The sequence below is a fragment of the Octodon degus genome, unplaced genomic scaffold (genome assembly GCF_000260255.1).
Source record: "Octodon degus isolate 3935 unplaced genomic scaffold, OctDeg1.0 scaffold00074, whole genome shotgun sequence".
Classification (NCBI taxonomy): domain Eukaryota; kingdom Metazoa; phylum Chordata; class Mammalia; order Rodentia; family Octodontidae; genus Octodon; species Octodon degus.
In genome coordinates, this window is record NW_004524650.1 from 12778447 (window position 1) to 12785850 (window position 7404).

General features: G+C 44.8%; 1 pseudogene; it reads right to left on the reverse strand.

Moving 5' to 3' along the window:
• LOC101565784 overlaps window positions 1-7404 on the reverse strand; it is a 95440-nt pseudogene that overhangs the window by 73008 nt on the left and 15028 nt on the right.

The window sequence follows — 7404 nt, forward strand, 5'->3', positions numbered from 1 at the left end:
ACCTTGCACTTTCCAGGCAGGTGCTTTTGCCCCTGAGCTGTCTCTTTGCCCCTGTTTGTTGATTTCTGAATAGTGGCCATTCTTTCTGCATGAGAGAGAATCTTGGTGTTGTTTTAACTTGCATCTCTTGAATGACCAATGCTGCTGAACATTTTTCATATATTTTGTTTGCTGTTTGTATTTCATCATCTGAGACATTCTCACTCTTCTCTGATGCCCACTTATGGATACTGTGAAATGACAAGAAATTTTTCAAAAAGAAAGAGGAATTAGTGTGGGAGAAAAGAGAAGGTAGGAAGGAAAGAACAAGGAATAAAAATATAGAATAGTTACACTGCTAGTATCTCTTAATTCATTCAAAATAAAGGTTTGTGCTGATATCATTTAGAGTATTTTTATGCCTGTATCTGGTACTCTGAATAACTAATGATACACAATGTTTTAGCTGTTATTATTCTGCTATTATTTTGTTTTAAAATTTTGGATTTCTTCATAAAATAAAAAATTGCATCTTAATCCTGTTTTCTTTTTGGTCTTCTTTCTCATTTCTTATATTGTTTCAAAATTAATGTATACATTTTCCTGTGACTTTGGAGTCTGAATAATTATATGGCCTCTACTTCCTGTCTCTGAATTACAGAACTAATTTGTTAGAAATATAATTATCACACATGAAGAACATGCACTGGTGACAAGGATCCTTCCATCATTAGAATTCATTGTTGATCTCTCTATGGTGTCCAGGGCAGAGGGGACAAAGTGACTTTTCCAGACAGACCCCCTAATGGTAGGAGCCAGGTCTGTGGCCAGGTCTCACCAGGGCATCATCAGACTCCAAGCAGAGAGACTTACAGTAAAAAGCAGCACTGCTGGACTCACAGTCCCCGGGCTGCATCCAAAGATGGTCCGAAAGGTTGGTGTCAAAAGAGATGAAAAGAATCAACGGGAATCAAGGATGCTTTCCAGGAAACTGGGAACAGCCCCAGTAACATTTCCCAAGCCACTGCCTGAACAATGACTTTGATCTGGGAAAAGTTTAGACCCCAAACCCAAGAGTTATTAAGGAAGGTGTGTACACAGGTTGGGACCCCTGCAACTCTAGGAAAGGATGACTCATGCTGGTTTCCCAATTCTCTAGCTAAGCCACCTGTGAAGATTTACTAGGTTGCTGTGCTTTAGGTAAATAGGAATGCCCCATCATTACCTTCGGGAGAAATACAGAGATCTCACACAGAATTTCTGAAATTAAAGGAAAATGAAGATTCAAAAAAAAAGCACATATATGAATCCATCAAATAATACTGACTACGTGCCACTATTGTAAGAAGGTACTTTGATTACCAAAGAGAAGATAGAATCAACAGAACAACTGAGCTCTGTTATATGGGAGAAAGAAAGAATGGCTGCTATGAGCAGCTATCTGTGTCTCAGTAACTATCAGAAACCAGTGAGACAGGAGTTAGAATTCTATGAAGCAGTATGGACCACAGTCCAAAATAGAGTCAAAAGCTGAGTAGGGAGCCTGTTGAGTAAGCCCACTTCAAGGATTGCTCCAAAGACATCAGCTAGAGGTACTGAAGCTGTCCTTGACCTCCTCGGAGCATGATCAGTGCATGTTCAGGAAAGTCACTGGCTCAAGGGCTCCCTAGCACAGCATGGACATGATGCGATCAATGCACACACAGGATCCTAAAGGGTACATAGTCTCCCAGAAGGCACAGAGCCTATTTGAATTTATTTATTTGAGACCGGGATCTCGATACAAAGTTCAGACTCATAGTGATCTTCCTGACTCAGCCTCCCCAGCATTGGGATTACAAGTGTGCATCACCACGCCCAGTTTGGAGGCCAGTATGGCATGTGGTGCCAGCTATTGAACTTGGGACCTTGCAGGTGGTTAGACTGCTGACCTATCTCCCTAGCCCTATGCAAGTTATTTGTACAATAGCGTGAGCTACCTTCTAAAACCCTAAAATGCCTATACAAAGAGTTTACGTGGGTATCTTATTCAAGATCTATTCCCATGTAATGGGAGCTTGCCTTCCTTCTTTTTAAAATATTTTAAATAAATTTGCTTGCATCCTACGTCCTCCTCTAAGGTTCCATCCTTCATCAGCTTGGCTCATTCAACTGTGACATCTGGTGAGCCTGCCAGGAGGATGTTACCAAACCCGGGGAGAGCTCAAGGGACAAGAGCCCATGGACTGTACTGGACAGCAGCCCAGAGACCTCACCAGACATCAGGGGCATCAGCAATCCAGAGACCTCACCAGTCACTGGAGACATCACAGCTCCAGGGACACTGAGAGCCCTTGGCAGAAGAGGCTGACCAGAAAACCTAGCTAAAAAGAGAGCAACTCAGTTTTCGTCTAGTTTCCATTACACAAATGATGAAGATGGCTGTTGAGTGTTCAGGATAAGCACTTACCGAACTATACGAAAATGAGTAGATTATGGGGGCAGAGGTCTTCTGTCCTTCTGGGGAACTGGAGAACTCCTACCAGTCAGTTGGGTCTATATTTTGTTGGTGATCCCCACAATGTGGAAAGTCTGTCTTGGAGACTGTGGCACAGGCTTCAGCAGGATGCGTGCCAGCTGAGCTGAGCAGGGAAAAAGGCCACCAGTTGGCAAGAGCTTTGGCATAGCTGCCCACAGATGGGACCAGGAGGCCTGGACCTGGCCTGCAGAAGTGTTGCTTTTCACCATGTAATACTCGATAACTGCCCTAGACATAGGCAGCACTTCGTGTAGCATCAAGGGTGTTTGTGCTTACCTGCTGGTCATGGACTCACACTGAGCGCTTCCTTTCCACAGGTTTTAGTGATTGTTCTTTTCCTTTTCTTATTCTTTCTTCCCGATCAGGATTTCAGTATCAGAGACTGTTCCACTTGTTTAGTTGCTGATTCTAAATAACTGAAAAAAAACCCACAGTTATCAGTTAAAGTGTCTTCCAGCCTGAGAAGAGAGAAATTGGTCTGCTTAAACCTCCTGCCACTGTATTTGCATGCCCAAGCTGGTGGCAGGCAGTTGGTGGTAGCAAAAGCAGTCAACAGGCAGGATTTCTCATCTGCTCTGGTAAGTTCCTATAATCTGATCTAAACTTGTCATTTCCCAGGATATTTTGCTTATATTGTTTTGTTCTCATTTTTTCTTTTCTATTTTTTCTTTCTTTGTTTTTTGGTGATAATAAAAGCTTAAAGTTTATGCTGTCATCTGAAAGGATATGTATGCTTTTTTGGGTGGAGTACTAGAGATCAAACTTGAGACTTTACACTTGCCAGGCAGTCGCTTATGCCCCTGAGCTATACTCCTAGCCCTCACACATGTGTGTTTTGTACCTTGACCTAGCTATGTGAGGTTTTTCTGAGGATAGACCTTATGCCCTTTTTAATTTCCTAAGTAGCACTCATTCAGTAAGAGCTGACCACTCTGGGCTCTTTAACCAGAAGATGTGTGTATTTGTAAGGGGAAATCCAGTGGGTCTGGGAAGCAGCTCTGGTGCTCACCTACAGCTCGAGAAATCAAGGTCTAAAGAGTTAGGGGAGAGCAGGATAGAATTCGCAGGGAAGTCCTGTCAGGTCTCTACTACTGGAGACTGATCCAGAGACAGCCCTGCCACATCCCAAGGATCCATGATGAAGCCTTTGCCACTTCAGCCTCTGAAAAGCAGCCAAGTGTTGCATTATTTTCATTGCAAGAGAGTCTGGGTGGGATTATAAAATGGGTTGAGGGAAGAAGCCAAATAACCTCAAGGCCATTTTAGCTGGTATGCAGCAGGGGATGCCAAAATATGAACTATAATACTAGGTCTACTAGTCAGGGCCCCAACGAGAAACCAGATGTTTCTCAACCTCAGCTTGAGGAAAGCCCCTGTAAATGTATTAATTCAGACTCAGAGTCTAAAGAAAGTCAGATTATTCTACAGCAGGATTTTATTAGCCAGTCAGTTTCCACCTTTAGGAAATGTTGAAAACCTCCAACTGGGCTCACACACTACAATAAGCTTATCAGGTATTCTATAAAGCTTACTGAAGCTTATTTTGTGTTCAGTAGCTGTGATGAATTAGAGAACAAACCAGAACTACAGCTAAAGCCTGCTCATCCTATCTGACAGGGCTCATGGCCAAGCACACACCACTAGGCTAATCGGAGTTAATCCAAAGAGTGAGGGAAGTGAGTCAGTGAGTGCTTCCAGTGCAAGTGAACAGGGCAGCAGGCACAGGGATCCTGCAGCGGCTGTCCCATATGTGTCGGACCTGTGAGAATATGGAATCAGCACCTTCGCAGAGGAATAGGAAGGTCCTCATTCCAGAGAAGGCTCAGGTCATCCCGCACTGCGGTAGGCAGGGAGGAGGGCCAGGATAGTGAGCAGGGATGGAGCCTCTGTGGCGTTGACGTTCCCACATAAAGGCATCACAATTACTTCACAGGATGCTCAGGTAAATTTAGATGTTGTGAGAAAATAAATTATATTCCTCTGTGATGCTGGTGTGACTTATTCAGTTCTAGATTCTATTGGGTGAGCTTTCATTCCGTTCTAAAGTTGTTGTGAGTATGGAAGTAGATAACTGGCCAGCTTTCTCTAGACATACTCTAAACTGTCATTTGGACCATTGCCTTGTCCAAGCTGCCTTCATGATGACACCAGATCAGTGATTGGAAGAAACATAACCTTCCCCCTCAAAGCCACTCTACACTCACACCTCTGGCAACCCCAACCTAGTGGTAAGGAAGCTCACAGAGCCTAATTGCCCTGCCAGCAGTAGATCCTCACACATGGCCTGACAGCACCTGGGAAGGGCTGTCAGGCCACTGTAGTAGCATTCAACTAAAAGATCCTAATCTATATCATTACAGAAAACAGCATTTTGTGAAGAAAAAGTTAGATTGTCATTAAATTCCTTCGACGACAAGATTTTGGCTATGGGATTATTGGTGCCATACCTTGTTCCATGCAGTACACCCAGACTGCCAGAAGTCAAGCCATCAGGAGAACATTGCCTGTTATAACATCTAGAGTCATACATGAGGGAGCTGCATCTACTCATACATTAAGAACACACCTAGACATGCTTTTAGAACAAATCCGTGGAGACACTGAATGATTCTCAGGCCTTCATCTCCTTCTTTTCTATCCCTGTGGATCGTACCTTGCATGACTGTTGCATTTGAGCGGGAGGATCAGTGAAGAGGTTTCACCACCAGTGTGGATCTGTAAGAGCTCCCAAAGGCCCATGTGTTGAAGGCTGGGTGCTACTAGGAGGTAGTGGAAACTTGAAGGAGCAAGAACTAGGGGGAGAGCTGGTGTGTGCTGTGCAATCCTGCTCTGCTCTTCTTTTCCTGATTTCTATTAGGTGAGCAGCTGAGCTCTGCCCCGTGCTACATCCATAATGTGCTGCCCCTCCACAAGCTTACATGCACATGGCCTGCAGCATGGACTGAACTCTTTAAAACTGTGAGTTAAAATAATCCTTTTGTCTTTATAAGTTGATTTATCTCCAGTGTGTCTGATAGTGATGGAAAGCTGATGCAGTGGTTCATCTATGTCCAGAACTAAGAGATTCTCTCTTGCTGGGTTTTCTCTGCCCCCTTCTTTTTATCTTACTCTTTTGCTTTCTTCTCTCCAAACAGTGGATGACCTCTGTGTCTGTGGTCCCATGGAGAGGGGGATGGAAGTGAAGGCAAAGCAAGAAAGACCTAGGACTTCTGTCGGCCTTTCATCCCATGGACATAAGCCCACAGTGGAAAGGTTGGGAGAACTGCTCCCAGGAACCTGCTGTACTTTGTGCACCAGTCAAGCTTGGGACCATCTGCCACCCAGCAATGCTTTCTCCCTGAGCTGAGAGTAGAAACTGACATGGTAAAATTCCCCATGACTCAGGCCATTTGGTTTTGCACCCTGTTGGATCTCCATAGAGAGGTCATAAAATCTGTGCCTTGCTGCATTGTAGCAGTCTTGGCTGTTTGCTGATTAATGCTGAGTATGCCTAACTGCCAGTGGTCTCAGCTGTAGAAAGGGTGGGTTGAGATCGCAGAGCACCGCTCTCAGTAATCAGAGGGGCAGCAAAGCAAAGGGAGTCAGCCACAAAGAGGTGAAGCTCCTGCTCCTACGCATGGACCTTGGCTGGGATGCTCTTTCCTTCTCTTCTATGACATGGGATGATAGTAGTCATTTTTCAGATATTCAAAGCATTTGGTGACAACAGCCTCCCTTAGCTGAACACATGAAAGTGATTTTTTTTGTTACTTGATGTTACTTAGTGGGAAAAAAACATTTTTTATTTGTTCTTGCAATTTCCTTTCTGACATGGCTATCTAAAGTCTTTCAAATCTCAGTCCTTAAAAAAATGAACTTTGGCAGACCCAGTCCTACCCCATATATGGTGAGTGTGTGGGAGAGCTTCCGAATAGGGGTCCCAGCCCAGGCACAGAGTGGGTGAGACCTTCTTCCACCCCTTTGGGATGCCCCCACCCCATTGAAGCACCTCCCCCACCCAACCCACCAAGTAGGAATTTCTGTCGCATTCCGGGAACGCCCACACCCAATCCTAGCCCAGGTCCAGAGAGTGTGTGTGAGAGTTTCTGGCTACCCTGCACTGGCACAATCAACTACGGGTCCCAGCCCAGGCACAGTGTGGGTGAGACCTTCTTCCACCCCCTTGAAACTGCCTCCACCACTCAGCACCTCCCCCACACTGCTGGCCAAGTAGGAATTTTTGCCTCTTTCCAGGAACACCCAGACCCAGTCCTAACACAGACCTGGTGAGTGTGTGGGAGAGCTGCCTCTCCCCCTTACTCCACCTTGTCCCCTCCAGGCTCAGCTCAGGCCTGGCTTACATGCCTGGGGGGTGACCCTGCACCTACACTCCCTGCAGAGTGTAGAGGATAGAACCACCCAGCTAGTCCAGCAGCACAACATCTTGCCACAGGGGCACAACAGGTTCACCCTCAAGGGCAGCAGCAGGAAGGAGTGGAGCACAACAGCCAGAACCAAGCCAGGCACAGCTGGCTAAATCCAGACATTGTAGATCTGCACCTGAACTTCAGTACATGCTAAGATTATAACTACAACAAAGATCTACAATAAAGGTCAGAAGACAGTGCCACACAAAATGACGAGAAGGAAAAAAATGCAACCTCAGAACCCAAGCCCACCTGGAAAAAGTGAAGAGGACACTAACACAGAACAAATTGGGAATCACACAGCTGAAAGCAATGAATCAATGGCTTCTGAAATAAAGAAACAGCTGCACAAAGATATAGAGGAACTCAGATTGGAAATAAAAAAAGAAATTCCTGAATATTTTTTTCTACAGTTTTATTGATAAACAGATAGCAATGAGACAGTTTCAAATCAAATCGGAAGTACAGTTTCAACAAATAATACACTGCATATATTCTTCT